This window comes from Suricata suricatta, chromosome 6 (assembly GCF_006229205.1).
Source record: "Suricata suricatta isolate VVHF042 chromosome 6, meerkat_22Aug2017_6uvM2_HiC, whole genome shotgun sequence".
Lineage (NCBI taxonomy): Eukaryota > Metazoa > Chordata > Mammalia > Carnivora > Herpestidae > Suricata > Suricata suricatta.
Window position 1 is genome coordinate 22,470,189 of NC_043705.1, and position 22,964 is coordinate 22,493,152.

The 22,964-nt window shown below is 37.6% G+C and overlaps 1 non-coding gene and 1 pseudogene across 1 annotated transcript; one reads left to right on the forward strand and one right to left on the reverse strand.

Annotated features, from left to right (window-relative positions):
• LOC115293374 overlaps positions 1-10,738 on the reverse strand; it is a 16,186-nt pseudogene extending 5,448 nt beyond the window's left edge.
• A 10,061-nt stretch (positions 10,739-20,799) lies between these two features.
• On the forward strand, positions 20,800-20,906 carry LOC115295035. The gene has a single exon (XR_003910269.1). It is a non-coding gene; the product is annotated as a U6 spliceosomal RNA (small nuclear RNA).
• The last annotated feature ends 2,058 nt before the right edge of the window (positions 20,907-22,964 follow it).

The window sequence follows — 22,964 nt, forward strand, 5'->3', positions numbered from 1 at the left end:
GTAGAATTCCCCAGGGAAGCCATCTGGCCCCCAGCATATTTCATAGTATTCCCTGATGACTACTTGTATTTCTGAGGGATTTGTTTTAATAAATCCATTTTCATTCGTGATTTTGTCTATTTGGATGCCCTCTCTTTTCTTTCTGAGAAGCCTGGCTAGAGGTTTTGTTTATTTTTTCAAAAAAACAACTCTTGGTTTCAATTATCTGTTCAGTTTTTTTTTTATTCAATATTGTTTATTTCTGCCCTGATCTTTATTATTTCTCTTCTTCTACTGGGTTTGGGGTGCTCTTGCTGCTCTGCTTCTAGTTCCTTTAGGTGTGCTGTTAGATTTTGTATTTGAGCTTTTTCTAGCTTCCTGAAATAGATCTGGATTGCAATATACTTTCCTCTTAGAATTTTCTATCTTTTCAGGAAACTAAGAAAGGAAAGCAAGTATATGTATACACTTGCATATATATCTGTATCTATATCTATATAGCATTTATTATATATACATATATCTATATAGCATTTATTATATCTGATTTACCCATAAGTACCTTATTTACCAATTCTGGTTCTTTTTATTTGCGCCTATGGATTCAAGTTAACATGTAGTGTCATTTTTTAGTCCAATACAGTTTTGTTTTCATCCTCCCCTTTTAGCTGTTTTTGGCATATGTATTCATAAGAAAAAAATCTGTTATAAGATGGCTGACAGGACTAATAGGGAAATTCCAGTCCCCTACCAAAAACTCCCCTTCCAGGTTCTTCTTCCCACCCTGCTTGCCACAAGTGCCAAATTATTACTAATGTGCAATGTAGAAGTAACAGGCTATAAACTGTTCCCTCTGCTTACGCTCAGGCCTCAGACCTCTGGAGAGTGATCTCCTCTGAGCCCACCATGTAAAATAAGCCTCTTGCCTTCTGAGATCTCCGAGTGCTGCTTTGTTCTTCTGGGTGATCCAGACCAGATTCCATAACAATATTACATTTCTATATGTTATAGCCCAACAATATCATTATGTATGTATTGGGGGTTTTCAATCCTTTTAACTCCTAAGTTTTTTAATCATATAATTTTATGATTTGATTAACCAGTTAAAATCATGTAAATTAAGTGATGCTTATTTACACTTAAAATTTCCTTTCATTAAAAGAACACCTTTATGTTTTTTCATTTTTGTGACCCTTTATTTTTTTATTGAAGTATAATTAATATGCAATGATATATTAGTTTCAGGTGTATGGCACAATGAATCAACAATTCTATATAGTACTTAATGCTCACTGTAAGTGTAGTCACCATGCAACATCATTACAGCATTATTGACTATATTCCCTGTACTGTACTTTTCATCTCTGTAATTTATTTTTAAGATGTCTATTATATGCATAGGGGCACCTGGGTAGCTTAGTTGGTTAACTGTCCAGCTTTGGCTCTGGTCATGTCTCATGATTCATGGGTTTGAGCCCTGTGTGGAGATCTGTGCTGACAGCTCAGGGCCTGGAGCCTGCTTCCAATTCTGTGACTCCCTCTCTCTCTGCCCCTCCCCTGCTCACTCATGCACGCTCTCTCTCTCTCTCTCTCTCCCTCTCTCTCATATTGTTTTATTCAACTACTTTTTAAGTGAATTACAAGAAGAAAAGAAAAGAAATGTGCATTTATACTGACTTTTACAATTATGTAACTCCCTTTACCAATGCTTTTTGGGTTATTTTTAAGTGTTTGAATGACTCTAGGGTTACATGCTTTCAACCTGAAAAAACTTCCTTTAGCATTTCTTATAACACAGGTCTGCTAACAAAACACATTCCTTCAGTTTTTAGTGGCCTGAAATGTTTTTATTTTCTCTTACTTTTGAAATAAGATTTTTGTGGATTTATGGTTCTCAGTTGACAGGTGTTTTGTTTTGTTTTGTTTTTTTCATTTGTTTTCTTTGAGAACCTTGGAGCACTTCTGGTCTCCATTGTTTCTAATGAGAAATAAACGATTAATGTCATTGAAGTTCCTTTGTAAGTGACAAGGTATTTTTCTCTTACTGCTTTCAAGATTTTCTTATTCTCTTTGGTGTTCTGCATTTTTATTAGGAATTGTCTCTTGTTGATCTCTTTCTGTTCATTCCAGTTGGATTTCAATGAACTTCTCACATATGTAGATTTTCATTAAATTTGGGACATTTACAGCCATTACTTCTTCAAATATTTTGTTTTCTTTTTTCTCTTTCTAAATACTTGATTTTATGTCTATTGTTGAACTTAACAGTGTCCCACATTTCTCTGAGACTCTGTTTTTCTTTCTCTTTGGTCTGTATTTTTTTGATTACATAATCCCTCCTAATACTTGCTAATTCATTCTTCTGCAAGTTCAAATCTACTGTTGAACACCCCTAGTGAATTTTCATTTCAGTTATTGTCCTTTTCGTAAGGTCTGATAGATGGAAGCAGAGGCGAGAGGAAAGACAGAGACCCAGTTATGGAGCCAAGAAGGCCTTTATTGGAGTCTGCAATTCCTGGGCGAGGTTCCGTGACTCTGGAGCGGGGAGTCAGGGAAGTCGCGCCTGGTATGGGAGAGCAAGGTCTTTTATGGGTGCAGGAGTTCCAGGTTTGAGCTCAGGTGGGCAGATAGCCAAGTAAGGGCATCTTTGGACGGTGGCAGGATTCAATTGGCTGTTCGCTTCGGTGGGGAGGGGGATGCTGGAATTCCATGGTGAGGCATTCCAGTTTGAGACAGTCCAGATTGAGGGTGGGGGTCGTCAGTCCTGGCGGTGCCTGGAACTATTATCTGACCTGCAATAAAATGGCCGCTGGTGCTTTTCAAATGGCTCGGGTCATCCCAGGTTTGCAAGTGGGGGTTGTCAGTGTTCGCAGCTCTCCACAGCAAAGTGGCCGCTCAGTTGCCTTCCCACGGCAACTCTTACACTTTTCAACTCCAAAATCTCCACATGATTCTTTCTTATGATCTCTAGCTCTATACTGATATTCTCTATTTGATGAGTATTGTCTTCATACTCTTCTTTAATGTGGTTTCCTTTAGTTCTCTAAATGTATTTACAGTGACTAATTTGAAATGCTTGTCAATTAAATGTGACATTGGATTGATCTTCCAGGAAGTTTTTCTTTTTTCACCCCCTATATATAGGTTACATTTTTCTATTTCCTTGCATGTCTCATAATTTTGGTTAAAAATGGGATATTTTAACAACTGGGTACTGGTCCCTCTCATCCTCCTTTGGGGACTGTTACTTTGTTTATTTGTTTAGTGACTGGTTGCATTATTTTTGTGTATCCCTCCCTTCCTCCGCACCCCTTTGAAGTCTCAGGCATTGTTTTTCAGAGTATATCGCCTTGGGCCTGATTACAATAAGTAGTTCGGGCAGGGGTCTTTCTTTTAGGCTCTTTCTTTCCCTCACTGCATCCATCTGTTAAGCTCCAATAATTGCTGGATGTTTGCTCCATTGTTTTCAATGAGGCTCTGTGGTACAGACTGTGCCCTAGACTGATCTACTTAATCAGGGTCCGTTGCAGAGGTAGTATTGGAGGCCAGTTTTTGAGATTTGTTCCGACCCTAGAATGGCTTTTCTTAGCTTTTCTTTTCCCTCATTCCCTCTGGTAAACTAGCTGGTCTCTGGATTAGTTTCTGTCTGGAATGAAGCTACCACCCTGTTCCTAATGACTTTCCACCAGAACCTCCCTGGTTTTCAAGTGCCCTTAGGCCTAAACATGCTTACATTTTGTATCAAATAGTCAGTTCTCTGAATAGAATTTCAGAGCTCCCTAGTTTATGGCTGCCTCATCCCCCTGGGCATAATCCCTGAGCCAAGGGTCTAGAGCTGGTCCTGGGAATGCTTTTCTCTGAGTGATTCCTGCTTTCGTTACTCTGCGCTGGATGAAGTGGTTGTGTCTGGTCATTTTTGCTTGCCTCTCCTGGTCTGCAGCCACAGAGCTATGAATGAGCTGGGGCTGGGACCCCAATATTCTTAGAGTCATACACACCTAAATGTAACACTTCTTTCCACACATGGGGGCTGGGCAGAACGAGGGAGGCCACAGACTCTTGGTGGCACTTAGTAGGAGTCATGCAAGAAGTAGCTGGTGGGTGCACTGAGAAATGTGGATGTTCTGCCCCTCTTGAGAAGACAGTGCAGCCTTTGATGGGGTGCTTGAGCAAAAGGTGCTTGGTCCCTGTGTTCTTTGGATTGCAGTTTCTGTCACATTGGCCAATGAAGCAGGGCGAAGGCAATGGGTTGTGGATAAAATGGCACAGATTACTGCTATTCTTATTTTTAGTAGATTTTCTTAAAGAAGTGTTTTTTCACTTGCTGTATATCTTTAGGATTATTTCCAGAGAATTGAAATGGTTTTAAAAAATGACTTCAATAATTTATTGAACATTATGTATTCCCTAAGAAGCCTAAGAAACAAAACATCATAGAGGCAATCATAGCCCTGTTTATTCTGCTCCCTATATTCTTCCATCCCATTTCTCTCTCTTTCTCCATAAATAACCATTATCATGAATTTGGTGTTCCACATTTCTATCATATTTTTATGATTTATTTCATATGTATATATTCTGAAACAGGAAACATTATTCCTTCAGGTATACGTTGTAGGTTAGCAAAACTGAGTAAAACATTGAAAATCATTAACTTGCTGGCTTGGCTTCTGTAAATTGCTTTGCAAATGTATCTCTCTCTTCACTGTTCTGACTGACTACGTGGTGACCACTATGTGGCTCTCTGTTGGAATTATCAGAAGGTGCTCACCTCGTCTGTAAATTTGTCTCTTTCTAAACAACTTAGATCATAAATTGCCCTCCCGCCCTCTGTTTGAAGCTGACCAGACAAAGCATACGTGTGGGAAGTCACATATTCACTCTCACAGAACCTGGAGTGCCTAACTATAACTGGTCATTTCAAGACCCTCTTAAGACAAAGACTTTAAAACTGATAGGGTCCTGCCAGAACTACTGTCTGTTTGTAAAAATGTGACTGGGTGTCCTAAAATGCTGAAAACTTTAATTGGTTAACCGAATGATGATGTTTTATGCATTGCAAAAGTCCATATAAGCTCACTGTTACCTTTGTTCGGGACCATTCTCTCTGCTCCTTAACACCAGGGAGATCAGGTTTGGCCCAGCCGTAAATAAAATCTCACCTCTCTTCTATTCAGCGTTTGGTGGTCTTTATCATCACGCTGTTAGAGTATACAGTAAGATAAATATTAAGACAGTGAGTAGGGTGCCTGTGTGGCTCATTTGGTTAGGTGACCAACTTAGGCTTAGGTCATAATCTCGTGGTTCGTGAGTTTGAGCCCAGTGCTGGGCTCTGTGCTGACAGCTCGGAGCCTGGAGCCTGCTTCTAATTCTGTGGCTCCCTCTCTCTCCTGCCCCTCCCCTGCTCGGGCTCTTGTCTCAAAAATAAATAAACATTTAAAACAATTTTTTTAAGACAGCATGTTTTCATAAATAAATTTAGCTCTTGTTTGAAAAAACACCAATAAAGGCAAGAATGTTGGCAGAGAGTAGCCTTAAAGTTTATCATTTATAACTTAGAAGTAGTTACCTCATTGTTATGTAAAACTATCTGAAATGACATGACACCCTACCATCATCATTAATTGGTCATCACATCTACATTGTGGAAGTGTTTCAGGGAATGTTGATTCTGACTTCCTGGAGTTAAAGTGCTCTGAGAAAACACTATGGGGTATTAATGTACATGCATCTCTCTTATTCCCAACTTAGTGAATGCCCCTCTGCATGAACACATGTGGCCTGGACATGGCAATACTGATGTGGGAAACTGGTGGAAACAGAATGGATAGCAGTTCCAGAGAGATGGATTGTTATTTCAGGAGGTGACGTGTATGAAAGTCCAGACTTCCAGTAACTTTGAAGGACTTGAGTTGGGAACCAGAGAAAGTAGGAGGGTTAAGAGAAGGATTTGTAGTCTCTCTGTGACAGATTCACCTGGCTAAAAAGATGGGGAGCTCAGAAGAAAGGAATCTATAGTATGTTGAAGTCTTGTGTTTGAGGAAAGGAATAGAAATCAGTAGTTACGTTCATTGGAAGGGGCCTGTCACAGACCTTAGATAACCCCAAATGACCATGTCCTGTAAATGGAGATGCCCTTCCTTTGAGTGTCCATGGAACTTAAGTATATGATTGGTTATCACTCCAGTGGTTATATTGTAGCAAATGGAAAAGGAAAAGTATGTGGAAAAGGTGGAGGGATTTTGCACATGAGGCTGACTTTATCAGTTGACCCCTGTAAAAGCAAAAAGCTCTCCTGCTAGCCTTGAAGAAGTACGCAGACATGCCATGAACCACCTAGGGAAATGGGCAGCCTGTAGGAGCAGAGGACCTCAGTCCTATAGCCACAAAGAACTGAATTCTACCAACAATCTGGATAAACTTAGAAGAGGACTCTGAGCTCCAGATGAGAACGCATGCTAGCTAATACCTGGATTGGAGGCTTGGGACATTCAGACCAGGAAACCCAGTTAAGTCATGCCCAGGGTCATGACCCAAGAATACCGAGGCACTAAATTTATATTGTTTGTAAACCACTATCTCTTTGATAATTTGTTCCACAGCAACCAAAAACTAATCAAGACCTCCTTCAAAATGTTTGGTTAGGGCATGAAAATATCTAACCAGGCTTCTAAAGAAAAATACCACAATAACTGGGATCATTTTGGCAAATATTTGACCATTGTGATGATCTCATTTGCCTATGTCTAGTCCATTATTCTAAAGACATGAAAAGGGCCATTCTCGAGCTAGTTTTTTAAGACTCTTTTCTCATTGCTTAGTTTTAGAGCATTTTGCCTGTGGCTATTGACTAGTTTTTCAAATGTTATAGCAATATTTTCTATTTATTAAATAATGGCATTTGAAGCTAGTAACTTTATGCCAAACTGGTTCTTCTTCTATCAAAGACTGACATCCTCATTTTTATAATTATATTTCCAATGGTCTCACCTGGCTTTTTCGACTCATAATAACTTGCTGTTATTGAAGGAAACAAAAATAAATGTTTTAATAATTTTCTAATTAGCACTTCAGGCACATCTAAGATGGATGTTGGAAAGGTTGATATGGACACAAAGTCTTAGCACTCACAAAGGAGAAAGAAGATATTTACACGCTTTGGAAAGAACCATTCAAAACATTTGGTACCACATCCTTTCACTTTTACATTTAATCTTTGCTCTTCTACTCAGAATCCACTGGAATATTAGCAATCCCTCTCGAACATTATTTAATAAGAATAAATATTCACTTATTTTTATTTTTATTTTATTTGTGTATTTAAAAAATTCATTAAGGAATAAAGGAGTTCAAAGGAATCACATTCGCTCTGACCTTTATATCCTTTTAAGGGCCAGTGAATCTCCGAAGATACAAGATTAAACAAATCTCTGTAATTAATTGGTTTAGATTAGTTAGGATAAATATTATGCTTCATTTTAGAAACTTGCAATGATGGCATGGAGTTGAGAAGAATCTTCTCCATCTGTTGAGAGGCTGCTCACAAGAAAAGCTAGCAAATGGAGTGGCCAGGCATCGTTTATACGTGGATGTCTGCTCTTTCTTCTTTCCAATTCCATTTCTTGCCAGAAGTGGCAAAAATCTTCCAAAATCTAATGCCCCAAAGGACAGTGCAGTATGGCAGCAACTGCTCAGAAAATCTTTTGAGAGGGAGGGAAAAAAAGAGCTTAGGAATAATTCCAGGTCCTCAGCACAAGAATTTGAGGGAGTCGCTTAAAGGCAAAGCAATAGGTCGCTTGTGTCTTCTGATACTGCAAGGATTTTTCAATCTGTAGTGACCTGGGTTAAAACATGCGAGGACACTTTAGGCGACATGTTTCACATTCAGTTACTGTTAGGATCTTGAAAAAAGTTGCTGGCTTCAGTACCTTGTAACTCTCTCATCAGAAAAGTAGCAACCCAGGTGGTCCTGTGACAATGCCTTTCTCTGCCATAGGAAAAAGATACAGCACTTCCCAAAGCCTGGCGTCTGATAATACATTAAACTGGTCAGAAATTAAGCTACCCCAAAGAGAGCTAATGGAGTGGAACAAAATCTTTGGAACCAAGTCCCCTTTTGTTATTGGAGAGCTTTCAGCAAGTGACTCTGTTTCCTTGCAGTGTACGGTGCATTAGCAGAGACAAAGACCTGAGCCTCCCTACTAACCTATGAAGTAAATAGGTCAGCTACTCTGGACTAAATTTAATGCAGTTTGCAGCAGGTCAAGTTCTTTGCCAACCCAGCCCTGTGGTTTCCCTGTTACTCCTTCAGCCAGGAGGAATCACGTAGCACGTGAACCCAGCACTGACTGGCTAACTTAATGTATAATTTTAACTAACTTGTTCTGTTGCTTGCCATCCTTGGTTAGTTCCATGAGCTAACAGTCTCAGAAATGACTTTGTTTACTTATTTATTTTCTCTCATTGCTGCACCTGCTTGAATCAAAACAAATTATGAGTACAGTACTTCACTCTGTACTCTTCAGACTATTAACTACAAAGTATGCATATTTACATTAGATGTAAATAGTTGTCTTTCCTTAATTATATTAATAAGAGGCACCTAGGTGGCTCAGTCAGTTACGTGTCCGACTCTTGGTTTCGGCTCAGGTCATGATCTCATGGTTCATGAGTTGGAGCTCCCATCGGGCTCTGTGCTGGCAGCATGGATCCTCCTTGGGATTCTCTCTCACTCTCTCTCTTTCTCTCTCAAAATAAATACACTTTTAAACAATAAAAATATTAATTAAATACTTCTTTCTTCATAAATATTAAATAAAGAAAACAAGCCCAATGATGACCTCCTAAATCAGCCTGGTATTTAAGTCTCCAACTCAGCATCTGTCCCTGAGAATCCTTTTGAATTTTTCTCCCCATCTCCACCTCTGGTTAATTTCTTCAATACAATTTGAAAAATAATAAATGGAGTTGTTTGGAACAGTTTGGGATTTATAGGAAAATGAACAAAAGGAGAGTGAGTTCCCATAAACTGCCTCAACACCCTCCTCAGTCTCGCCTTTTATTACCCATCTGCATTAGTGCAATGCATTTGTTACAGCTGATGAGACAATGCTGACATATCATCATTAACTAAAATCTATAATTTTCATCAGTGTTCACTTTTGTGTTGTGTTATATGTTTCTTGACAAATATACAATGAGATGTTTCCACCATTATTTTAAAAAGAATCCAGATACCATTTTGAGTGTTAGTTTTCTGGTTCTATAAATACTATAAAACTTAACAAGAAAAAGATACTCTCCTTGCTGAGCTCTGGAATTGCTGGTCCACTGCCCGGTCACCTCCAGCATATCCACCACTATATGTTGTTTCTGTCGAAACAACAGTGAGTGGTCGTTGATGTGCAAGAATGCTTTTCCTCTTTTTCTTTGATGAAGACGAAAGCTGACTTGTTTATGTTGAGTAGATCCCAATGAGAATTAAGAGGAACATCCAGATGAATTCTTCTACCCATTCTACTTTGTGACTCTCCATTAACTTCCAACACATGTATACTTGAATCTCATATATAAGAGAGATGATGGCGGGGATTTTGACCATGGTAGAGTTTTGGCGACATCTAGGAAAAACCTTAGCTCAACTATCTCATTGGTAATTTTCCTGCTCTCTTTTTATTTAAAAATATGTGTACTTGATCTTTCCCTCTTTTTCTTTTTTTTTAATTTTTTTTAATGTTTTATTTATTTTTGATACAGAGAGAGACAGAGCATGAGAGGGGGAGGGGCAGAGAGAGAAGGAGACAGAACTGGAATCAGGCTCCAGGCTCTGAGCTAGCTGTCAGCACAGAGCCTGACGCGAGGCTCGAACCCATGAACATGAGATCTGACCTGAGCCGAAGTCAGAGGCTTAACCGACTGAGCCACCCAGGCGCCCCTCTTTCCCTCTTTTTCATTGGGATTAGGTTGTAACATGTTTTACTGATTTATAAAATACAATGTTGTATTGTCTTATTCTTTATAAGTATTTTCAACTTTTATCTTTATTCTTTTTTGTGTTTCTTAGAGTCATAATTTTTTCTGGAAAAAGGATTCACACATCTTTATTTTCTTCTTTGTATGTAAAACTATGTTTTACTTTTTCTGTGCTAAACATGTACATATAAATAGTATAAATGTACATGTAAAATATAAGTAGTAATAATAAACATACATGTATTTATTGCACAGGTTAAGAAATAGAATTTTATTAATATCTTAGAAAGGCACTGAATAAGCCTCTCTGGTGCTTTTCTCATTCTTTTCCCCCAAACAAAACTCACAATCCTGAAGTTTATGGTACTCATTCCTTAGTTTTACTACGTGTATATTTATCCTTAAGCAATATATTGGTACATTTTGCCACCACTTATACGTAATAGAAATAAAATCATGCTATAGTTTTCTAAGACTAGCTTCTTTTGTTTAGTATTATATTTTTGAATTCACTTGTTTTCACAGCAATATATTTTCCAAAGAATGGAGTTTACCAGAATTATTCATTTGAATGGGAGAAGAATCAGCCACCCCAAAATGTGCCACTTTTATATGTGGATTATTTTGAGTTGGAGGCAATCAAGACCCAGCAGACTCAAAACCTTTTACCTCTTTCTTAACTGCCTGAAAAAATTTAGATAGGGGTCCTGGCCCAGAAAAAGAACTTTTACCAGCGGTAGTTTTTTTATCCGAAAGACTTACCTGCACAGCAGAGCAAACTTCTCATTACCGATGTCTATTCTACTTACCTTCCTATGGATCGTGCTCTTCCCCTTCAAGCCCTGGGCCCCTATCTCATTTCTTAGCTCAGGATGGCTTATAAGCCTTCGTTGCTTGATTGTCTCCAGGCCTCGGATTTTTATGGGGCCTCCAGGCCTATGAAATTAAACTTGTTTTTCTCATATTAATCTGTTGTTAGTCAATTTAATTATTATGCCAAAGAACCTAGGAGGTATAGGAAAAAATTTCCACCTTGACACATATAACTGTGAAAGAGATCACATTCTTCCCATTTTAGCTATTAGGAATACCATTCCTAATGGTCGAAAATATATTTTTTATCTTTTATTTATTCATTTTTATTTTATTTAAATCCAAGTTAGCAACTTTTAGTTTAATGATGGTTTCAGGAATGGAATTTAGTGATTCATCACTTACATGTAACAGCCAGTAATATCACCCATTTAGCCCAGCCCCGCCCCCAGCAACCCTCTGTTTGTTCTCTGTATTTAAGAGTCTCTTATGGTTTGCTTCCCTCTCTGTTTTTATCTTAGTTTTCCTTCCCTTCCCCTATTTTCTTCTGTTTTGTTTCTTAAATTCCACATGAGTGAAATCATAGGATATTTATCTTTCTCTGACTGACTTACTTTGCTTAGCATAATACATTCTAGTTCTGTCCACATTGTTGGAAATTGCAAGATTTCGTTCTTTTTGATTGCTGAGTAATATTCCATATCTTCTTTATCTGTTCATCAGTCAATGGACATTTAGGCTCTTTCCATAATTTGGTTCTTGTTGATAACATTGCTATAAACATCGGCGTGCATGTGCCCCCTTTAAATCAGCATTTTGTATCCTTTGGTTAAATACCTAGTAGTACAATTTTTAGGTCATAGAGTAGCTCTATTTTTAATCTTTTGCAGAACCTCCATACTGTTTCCCAGAGTGGCTGTTTGCATTCCCACCACCAACTGTGCAAAAGTGTTCCCTTTTTAAAATTTTTTAATGTTTATTTATTTTGAGAGAGAGACAGAATGCACACAAGAGCGGGGGAGCAGCAGAGAGCAAGAGGGAGAGAGAGAATCCCAAGGTAGGCTCCGTGCTGTCAATGCAGAGCCTGACATGGGGCTCGATCCCATGAACTGTGAAACCATGACCTGAGCCAAAATCAAAAGTCCGACGCTCAACAAACTGAGCAGTCCAGGTGCCCCAAAAATATTCCCTTTCTCCGCATCCTCACCAACATTTGTTGTTTCTTGTGTTGTTGATTTTAGCCATTCTGACAGGTGTGAGGTTGTATTTCATTGTGGTTTGATGATAAGCAATGTTGAGCGTCTTTTCTTGTGTCTGTTAACCATCCGGGTGTCTTCTTTGGAAAAGTGTCTGTAGATGACTTTTCCCCATTTCTTTACTAGATTATTTGTTTTTGGGTATTGAGTTTGATAAGTTATTTACAGATTTGGGGCACTAACCGTTATCCAAGATGCCATTTGTTATTATCTTCTCCCATTCCATCTGTTGCCTTTTAGTTTTGTTGATTGTTTCCTTTGCTCTGCAGAAGCTTTTTATCTTTATATGGTCCCAAGAGTTCATTTTTGCTTTTGTTTCCTTTGCCTCCAGAGACATATCTAGTAAGAAGTTGCTGTGGCCCAAGTCAAGGAGATTGTTGCCTATTTTCTCCTCTAAGATTTGGATGACTTCCTGTCTTACATTTAGGTGTTTCATACATTTTATTGTTGTGTATGGTGTAAGAAAATGGTCCACGTTCATTCTTCTGCATGTTGCTGTCCATTTTTCCCAGCACCATTTGCTAAAGAGATGATCTTTTTTCCATTGGATATTCTTTCCTGCTTTATTGGAAATGAGTTGGCTATACACTTGTAGGTCCATTTCTGGGTTCTCAAAAACAAACATATTTTGAGAAATAAGCCAAAATGTGGCTATTCTACCCTGAATGAACATTTGAATTAAATCCCCATTTTTTGCTCTTTGGGACAGTGTTCCTATGATCATTCTTGTACATGTCTTTTTGTACAAGTTTAAATGTTTTCATTTTTTATTTTTATGTTATGCCACTGAGGGTATACCACATACCATTTATGTGTTTATTACTAAAACTATGCTTTAGCAACATGGCTTAATAAGTTTACATTTCCACAGGTATTAAGAGTTTCGATTGCTTCAAATATTTGAACACCCTATTATACAAAATTTTAATTTTTGACAATTTGGTGTGTCTAAAATGGAATAAATTTTGTCATAATATCTCTTTGCATCTGTCTGACCTCTACAACATCTGTGGTCACCTCCCTTTAACATTACTTCCTTGTAATTTCTCTTTCTCTCTCTCATTTTTTTTTATTTGTACATTTTATGTGCCTTTTTAAGCAGCTCTTATTGTTTAATTCCTGTATTTTGTTGATTTTCTGTATTTTACTCTACTACCTTTTTTCTGCTTTATTTGGTTTACTTTTTATTTACTTCCAATTTCTTAAGCTAAATAATGTTTTCATTAATGTTAAGCCTTTATTCTTTAATCATGTAAGCTTTCAAAGATACATTTCCCCTAAATATTTCGTTCTTTCTCACAATTTAAAATTATTTTAATCCCTTTCTAAACAGTTTTTCCTTTTATTATAACTTCTTTTTAACTCATGAGTTATTTAGAAATGTGTTTTAAAGTTTTTTAATGTTTGGGTTCTTCTCCTTGTCATTGGGTTATTGATATCTAAGTTCATGATTTGTGGTCAGAGAATCCATTGTTTTACCATACTATTTACCATATGTTTTATCATTCCTTTGGTATGTTTTGAGACTTGCATTATGGACTAGAAAAATATATATAATTGTATTAGTGTGTTGAAAGTGCTTGGAAAGGTGTATTCTCTAATTGGCCCATGTAATATTTTATATATAATCATTAAATTAAACTTGTTAATTCAGTCATTTAAGTATTCTATGTTTTTGATGACTATTTTTGATTTCTCTAGCTCCAACTCTTTTTCCATTGACTGAGAAGACTTTAATGTTCCCCTCAGCATGGCTAGACAGGATTCTTCCTGACTCTGAGACCCTGACATCCTTTTGCCTAGAGCATTTACTTTAGAAATCTTGTCACTGTAATTTCTTTCTCTACCCCTTTGAGATATAAATTTTTTAAAGCTTCTTGCCAGTTTTATAACCAAAGAATGTCTTTCTCAAGGACCTGAGAGCCATCCCTTTAAAACATAATCATCAAGAAAGAAGCACCCCTATCGCTTAGTCTCTGTGAAGGGATACCTGTCTTCTACGATATGTATTTTTTATCTTTTGTGGTCTTAATGTTTTAGTCATGTAATTTTAACGTCACATGCATATATTTTGATATTTTATAAACAATCCAATCCAGTATTCTTTGCATTTTAGATAAGCAGATGATCCCTTTTTATTCAAAATGATTGCTAATAGGTTTTGAGTTCTTTCTACTTTCTATTTCACATTTCTATTTATTTTGTTCTTTCATTGTCTGTTGAGACAGAGGAAATTTTCCTTGTTCTTTTCTGAGACAGAATTTATTTTTCCTTCATTCTTGTACAAAGGCTATACCTCCTTGGGGTTCTTGAGTCATCTGGGAGACACCCATTTAATCTCAACTTGAATAGATCTTTGGAGTTATCTTCTACCCATAAGGTTATAGTTTTTTAACCAAACAAACTGAAGTCCTAGTAATTTTTTTAACAGAGTTAAGATTCATATTTATCTTTATAGGTTTTAAGCATGTTAGCTTTTTTTTTTTTGAGCACTTCACCTGTATTTCAGAGGGTCTGACTTCATGACACTTAAATCATCTTCTAAATATTCTGAAATTTATCTTTGTATTTCCTCTTTGAAAAGAGAGGAATTTAAGACACAGTTTTTAAAATTCTATGTCATGGATTTTTGAGTTTCTGTGTTTTGTTTTACTTTTAGCTTTATTTCCTTGTGCTCAGATTCTACCAGGTTTTCAGTGCCAACTTCTATAAACTTACTATGCCAGTACTCCCCAAAGTTGAACATGTATCAAAATCACCTAGATGTCTAGTTAAAAATGCAGATTGTTTTTCAATAGGTCTTGATAACTTTCTGGCAGTTTCTCAGATAATGCTGATACTTCCAATCCACAGACCACAGTTTGAGTAGACGGTCCCATTCTAAAATTTATTTTTTTAATGTTTGTTTATTTTTGAGAGAGACAGACAGACAGAGTGTGAGTGGGGAGGGGCAGAGAGAAAAGGAGATACAGAATCCGAAGCATGCTCTAGACTCAACACTGAGCCCAATGCGGTGCTCAAACCAAAAAATTAGGAGATCATGACCTGAGCTGAAGTTGGAGGCTTAAGCAACTGAGCCACCCGGGAGCCAAGAGAAGGTCCAATTCTATTATTTTGGTAGTTTTTGGAGTAATTCTTGGCCTTACCTTTACCTCTTTGTTGCCAAGTGGTCACAGTTTTTGTTCAATATAAAAAGCCTATTTGTTTGGTGTTTAAAGAAAGACTGTATCTTATTTAATAATCACGGGGTCACATCAATGGATTTGAATAGTTGGTTTCCATGCTGAGCAAAGTGAGCTCCGGGACACAGTGGCACACCCCAGACAGTTCTCACTTCTGATTTTCCTGTCTCATATATCTGTACCAGATGTTTTCCAAAAGGATTGAGTGTGCAGGGCTGGTGTCAACTTCAATTTAGGTAATTAGCCCTAGAACACTTTTTCTCTGAATCTGTTGTGTCTTCTCTCTCATGGGCTTCTTCTGCTGACTTTTTGGTGTTTTTCTTTCAGGTAAAGATGAGAATTGGCCTGACCTCCCTTGAAACCCTCTGTGTGACAGTTTTTCTGAGTATTGACTTAACACTTCAGTGTCTCTTTTCAGCCGACTGGTTGGCATCTGTGAAGTTCCATGTTTTTTAATCATTACTTTTATTATAGCTTTCTCTAGTAGGTTCCTAATGCATAGTAGCATAATACAAGTTCTGTGAAATCTTAGGTAAAAAATCTTTTTCACTTTGTGTAAACCTTTATTTCTCAAACTTACCCAGGCAGAAAATTCTTAGTCTTGATGGTAAAGGTATCCTTTTTCATTTTGCCAGTGTTGCTAAATTTTATATACAGATACAAGCATATACTTATCAACCAACCACATTTTAAATTTAAATTTGTACTAAGTAACAAGCATTATACTAAGTACTTTAAAGACATTATCTCATTTTATATTTACAGTCACCCAATAAAGTATTAGAAGCTCCATTTGCTAGGAGGGAATTAAGCAGAGGCTTAGTAATTTATAAAAAATATATTTAGCTAATAGTTAGGACAGAGGTCTCATTTAATTTAGGTTGCCTGGCTTGACAGTAGGTTATGTATCTTTTGAGGATGCCTTACTGCTTTTCGGGCACCCAACACTGGCCCTTTCCTTAGCCCAGGGAGCACTCAGCTAATTCTGATATTGTTTTAAATAAAAAAATTTAAAAAATAGAATGAAAGGTGGGTGGCAGTTTCTGAGAGTTGTGGGGGACTATTAAGCATAATTTACCAGTAAAGTATGGCCAGAAGGGTGTGTTTGTCACCTAATAAATGTGGCTCAACCCCGGAGAAACATCATTCTCAGAAGAGACTTGAATGTAGTTTACAGGTGCCTGTCTGCTTTGCAGCGCTCTGCCTCCAGGGCAGTTTTGCAAAGGTGATGAATGGGAGGTGACATGGTAGATTTCTGACGGGCACACCTTATGTGAAAAGGTGGAGAGTTCTACTCTTAGCCAGTAGTCAAATCTAATTTCCAAAACCAAATAAGAATACTAATGATAATAAAAGACCTAGAGCACCGCTTTCTTACATGCCAGTGTGTTTATAGGTCTTGGTAACAGCAGGAAAAAAAATCCTGCAATCCAATTAGGACAATCTGGATAACAAAAGTATGAACAAGAAACAGTGGAAGCAGAAAATTGTTGATGATTTTCATTGTCTGTAATGCTGCTGAGAGCTTTATTTATCTTCACCTCAAAGCTTTGGGGAAAATCTGACTCTTCTTGGCAGCATTAGTTTCTTTTTCTGAAACATCTTGCTATTTAAATAAGCATCAAGCCCTTGAGCTTATTTTCAAATGCTTTCCTTTCCCAGGTGCCTGGGGTTTTCTGTTATGAAAAGAGACTCACAGGGTGTGTGACTGGGGTGCTCTAGGTGCTGTTTATTATTTAGATGAACATTTTTGTCGTATTTAAAATTACAAGACTCTAGCGGCTTGAATGGAATGAGGAGTATTAGCTTCAAATAACAATTCTTCCCCTTCATTGAATGATGTTGGGCAATTAACTTGGTCTAAGTTTCCTTCCTATGATGATGGATCACAGTACCTAACTCGTCAGATCATGGCAAGAATTTCAAGGAATTATATAGTATATTAATATAATATAATATACATATATTATGATATGTAATATAATATAAATAAATATACTCATATAATCTAATTAATATATAATTGAATTACATAGCATATTATAATATAAATATATAATAAATCATATATAATATAATTATGATTTTAATTAATATTAATGTAATTATATAATCAAATATACTTCTATGATTACTACATAATTAAACACAAATAAATGTATAATTAAATATAGCTAGTGTTATATATTATATATTATTGTAAATATATATTATTATAAATAAGACTACATTAATATAAATACATGATAATTATACATATGTATAAATATATTTATAGTATCCAACCACATTAGACATTTTGTGATTAGGGGCTAGCCTCTTTTTTTTTATGTTTATTTTTGAGAGATAGAGACAGAGTGCAAGTGGATAAAGAGGGAGAGGGAGACACAGAATCCAAAGCAGTGTCCAAGCTCTGAGGAGTCAGCACAGAGCCCGACGTGGAGTTTGAACCCCCCAGCCATGGGATCATGACCTGAGCCAAAGTCAGATGCTTGACCTACTGAGCCCCCCAGGTGCCAGGGGCTAGCCTCTTACAACAAGCCCCCTGAGGATTTGCTGGGGGGGGACTGCTTTGCTCTACTTGACCCAGTTAATAGTTCACATGTCAGCCGTGCACGGGAGATAATTTGAATGGTTCTTTCCAGTTAGTATTAATGTTTTTTTAAGTCAGAAATACTTATATGAGCCAATTCTGGGGAAAAGTTGAATGCAAGACAAATAAGCAATTATCAAAAGTGGCTGGAGAAGTGGATCTTTCTAGTCGAGCTGGGACTGGAGAACTCTTCTTGGACTTAACGCTTTCCTCCATTTTTGGTAAAATTATCTTCACAAATGTCTTTTTTACATACCTAGGTGAAGGGGTGGGAAAATTCTTCTCTACACTCAAGGTCTTCCAACTGGATTAAGACAAATTTACATGAGACAGATTAAGAGAAGGAAAAAAAAAGTTTTATTACCAGCACACAGAGGCCCAGTTATGAAATTGAGACCTAAAGAAATTACCAAGGGCAGCAGTTTTTATACTTTCTAGACAAAGAAGAAAAACTGACCCAACAAAGAAACCTTAACTTTGGGAGCTTAAGTTAGTAAGGAGTCTTAAAAAGACTTTGGGGTGTAGGCAGTAAAGTAATAAAAAGTTATAAGTGTTTATATCCAGCCTTGTTGGGTCTAAATTTCCTCTTCCGGGTGATAAGGACACCCCTTTCCCTCCGGGTACATGAAGGGTACCTTTCACATGGGAGATTTATTTCCTGGTTTTAGGGGAACAAAGGAGGTCATAGTGTTGTTCATGCACAGGCTGTATGTTAAATAACTTTTCTTTTAAATAATCAGTACACCAAAGTGGCCCATTTGGGGGTAGCCTGCCCCTGGCCCTTACACAGGGCAAATGTTGAAAGTGCTTTTCATACCATGTGTTGGATTAGAGGTCTTTCTGACTCATGTACTAACAAATGAATACAAAAACAGTTTTTTCATGGTAACTCACTACCTTTGAAGTTATCACTATCAAAACACCAGTTTAGACGCTCAAATGGTCTTTAGCTCCTCTCTGTTTTTCTGTTATTTCTGATGGGCTGCAGTGTAATTAACAAGGTGGCATTTGAAAAGGATGATTCCAGGGCACCTGGGTGGCTCAGTCACTTAAGCGTCCGACTTCAGCTCAGGTCATGATCTCATGGTTCATGGGTTTGAGCCCCACGTTGGGCTCTGTGCTGACAGCTAGCTCAGATCCTGGAACCTGCTTCAGATTCTGTATCTCTCTCTCACTCTGACCCTCCTGTGCCCATGCTGTCTCTGTCTCTTAAAAATAAATTTAAAAAACATAAAAAAAAAAAAAGATGATTCCAAGTAAGTTAGGTACGCTAATTCACCCCCTGACTTCTTTCAACATTTTCCCTTGCTATTCTTCTATCTTCTGACCTTTATGCAACTCCTTTCTTGGAATATAATTCTTTAAAGGATTTACTTTCTTTTATCTGTCATTTGAAAAACTGATGAAGTCATCTTGGCTTAGAGAGATTCTAGAGAGGAATTCATTTCTACCAGACCCCATCTCCTGCTTCAGGCAGACTCCATGCCTGGCCAACCATGACAGAAGAGCTTACAGTCTTCATCATTTGGAAGTGTCAAAGGAGCTGGATTATCACTTGAAACCAGAACTTTCCACATAGTGAGGGGCCCTTGGGTGGCTCAGTCACTTAAGCTGAGTCACTCTGGATTTTGGCTTAGCTCATGATCTCATGGTTTGTGAGATCAAGTCCCCTGTCAATCTCTCTCTCCCTCTCTCCCTGCCCCTCCTACACTTATGTGTATTTCCTCTCTCTCTCTCTCTCTCTCTCTCCCTCTCTAAAATTAAAAAAAAAAAACTAAGCAAAAAAATAAATTTCCACTTAGCAGCTGATATTATTCACATAGATCACAAATATCAGAGCTGGGTGCAGGTGTTCCTAGGCAAGATGTTTAGAATTATAAAGGGAAATAAAACTAAAGATACTGAGAGAACCAGAAGTAAGATTCTGCTTTTATTAATAGGCATGAAAGTGTTTTTTTCCCTTGAAAATCCAGATGTTTAAGTACTTGAGTGTGTGTTATGTGTACATAAGTGTATCTGCATATAAAAGTACATGAAGGTATGAGCCTGTACGTGTGTACTTAAGTCTTAGCTTATGCACATACTCACATGACTAACCCATTATCTGGAGAGCTAATTCTCTCTCAGAAGTATCATAGACAAGCCATTTATGATTGTGATTTCTTTCTCCCTCTGATAATTTACAGTAATTACAAGTCTTTTTGTAGTTGTTTACTCTAGTTTTATTTTTTTAAATATTTATTATTTATTTTTGAGAGAGAGAGTGTGAGCAGGGGAGAGGCAGGGAGAGAGCGAGACATAGAATTCTAGTCTGATGCGGGGCTCAAACTCATGAACCTCGAGATCATGACCTGAGTCGAAGTCAGCTGCTTAACTGAGCCACTGAGGCACCCCTTTACTTTAGTTTTAAAGATGACCGGAAAGCCAGAGTCTGTTGCCTACTATAGCTCTCTCTAGCATCCTCTGCTACTTAATGGCTATATAATCTTGGACAGATTACTTAGCCTCATTAAAATTCATTTTCCTCATTTGAAAAACAGAGAACATGTAACTGAGAAGCATATAGTGAGTACTGTATAAAAGAAAACATGTAAAACTAGCACAGGGCCTAGCATGTATTAGGTGTCTAATAAGTATTAAGTATTGTTGCTTTTGCTATAATTGTTATTACTAGTACTTGATTACTACTACTACCATCACTCCTAGCACACTATTCAGCACATGTAGTCCATATTGTTTCTGTTGTTTCTTGGAGCTTCTGTGGCTTACCATCTCCAAATATGTTACAAAGTCACATGCAAAAACGGAATATATTGATGTTGTACATTTTAAATAAAGGCTGAAATTTTGTGAACTCCTAAGAATGACCGCACACATGTCAGCTTTCTATCAGGAAGTGAAAGATCTATTTGTATGTAATATGAGCAATTGCTCCTAATTTATCTGGCTATATATAACTGTCAGATTTTATTAATATGAAACTCACCTATAAATCTAATATTGAGTGCTCGCTTCGGCAGCACATATACTAAAACTGGAATGATACAGAGAAGATTAGCGTGGCCCCGGCGCAAGGATGACATGCAAATTCGTGGAGTGTTCTGTATTTTTATATGCTTGCACTGATAGGTCTAACAGCAGAAACCTAACAGAGGACTATAGGGAGGGGAAGGGGGAAGGAGAGTTGGGGAGAGAGAGGGACGCAAAACCTGAGAGACTATTGAATACTGAAAACAAATTGAGGACTGAAGCGGGAGAGGGAGAAGAGGTGGTGGTCATGGAGGAGGGCACTTTTGGGGAGAAGCACTGGGTGTTATATGGAAACCAATTTGACAATAAACTATTATAAATTAAAAATAAATAAATAAATAAATCTAATATTGAAATCTTATCTGGGGAAAAAGACATATCTCAGACGAGTTTCTACGGTTGAAAAAATTTTAAAGTCTTTCTTTTTAAACTGTCATTTATTAAGTATCAACTATATGTCAAGTACTCTTTTTTTTAATCACTTTCTTTTTTCTTAATGTTTATTTATTTATTTTGAGAGAGAGAAAGAACACAAGCAGGAGAGGGACAGAGGGAGAGAGGGAGAGAGAGAATCCTAAGCAGGCTCCACACTGTCAGCACAGAGCCTGATGCCAGGCTTGAACTCATGAACCGTGAGATCATGACCTGAGCCGGAAATCAAGAGGTAGACACGTAGTCTACTGAGTCACTCAGGCGCCCTATGTCAAGTTCTCTTTTAGATAATTTATATTTTGTGGGGGTGCCTGGGTGGCTCAGTCAGTTGAGCATTGGACTTCAGTTCAGGTCATGATCTCACAGATGACAAGTTTGAGCCTTGCGTTAGGCTCTGTACTGACAGCCCAGAGCCAGAAGCCTCATTTGGGATTCTATCTCTCTCTCTCTCTCTCTGCCCCTCCCCTGCTCATGCTCTTCTCTCTCTGTCTCAAAAATAAAATAAATATTAAATAATTTATATTTTGTGAAAAAATGGAAGATATCCATATTTATAAGTGTTATCCTGAATGCATGTATGAAGTTTCTGGAATGAAGCCTGTTATTATTTATAATAATAACCACATGGTTCCCTTGCACCCAGTTCTTATAAATGGGGTGATATGATGAGAGTGCTTCCTAATAAAGGTTAAGACTTTATGCCTAGGAGTCGGTATTTTAGGTGAGGAACCCTGAAAATACAAATGAGGGTTCTTATATATGCTATTTCCCTCCCTCCTGATAGAGTCTCCCCAGAAGCACAGTGGAAAGGATCCTGGTTCTTACTCTAACTTGTTGGACTAGAAATAAATCTCTCCAGGGGAGAGCTAAGACCAAGCTCTCCGCCGTCACAACCCAGGGGCGTGGCTCCCGTCTCCCACTCTAGAGTTCTCTCACTGTGTAAATCAGTCGTAAGTTATCCTCCATGGGTTGATTTTAGCCAAGGCCAAATTTGAGTAAAATTTGCTCAGAAAAGAGCCATACCTGTGCTGAAACACAAAACTATCTTCTCCGCAGCTCCAGATACATATTCTTAAATCTAAACTCACACAACACTGCTTTTTCCCCATATTTCTTTTCCAAAAGAGGAGTTGAGGGTCAGAAAGTTCAAATAAAAATTTTAAGCCCACACGGCTCGGGAGAAGATTTACAATTAAAACAAGGTTTCCTGACATGAACAACATTTTGGGGGCTAAAATGGCTGGACTACAAGACAAACTTCAGGAGTACGTACTTTACACCTTATTTTTCAGCAGAACCGCACCTAAGAGACTCCGACATATTAGCATCTTAACCCCTGTTCTAATGTTCTTCTGAGATGAGACACAGTTAACCACTTACAGACATAATGGAAGAGGAAGAAGAAAACAGTTGGACACGAAGAGTTAGGGAAGAGAGATTGGAATTTAAGAAGAAACCTGGGCTTTTTTTGGCTTTTTTTAATTTCATTACCTACGATCTCATTCTATAATTTTGTTGCTATATTTTTGTTCTGATATCAGGACAGTTAGTTTTCTCGGTACAGACTTGACTGTCTCCTCATCCCAATGAAAAAATGTTTTCTTCTCTTTGTGTTATTTTGATATGTGCTTAGAATATGCTTGTAGCCAATATTATCATTGATTGCTCACGATTGTTACAAAGATCCCAAGACTCTAGGGCTGAGTC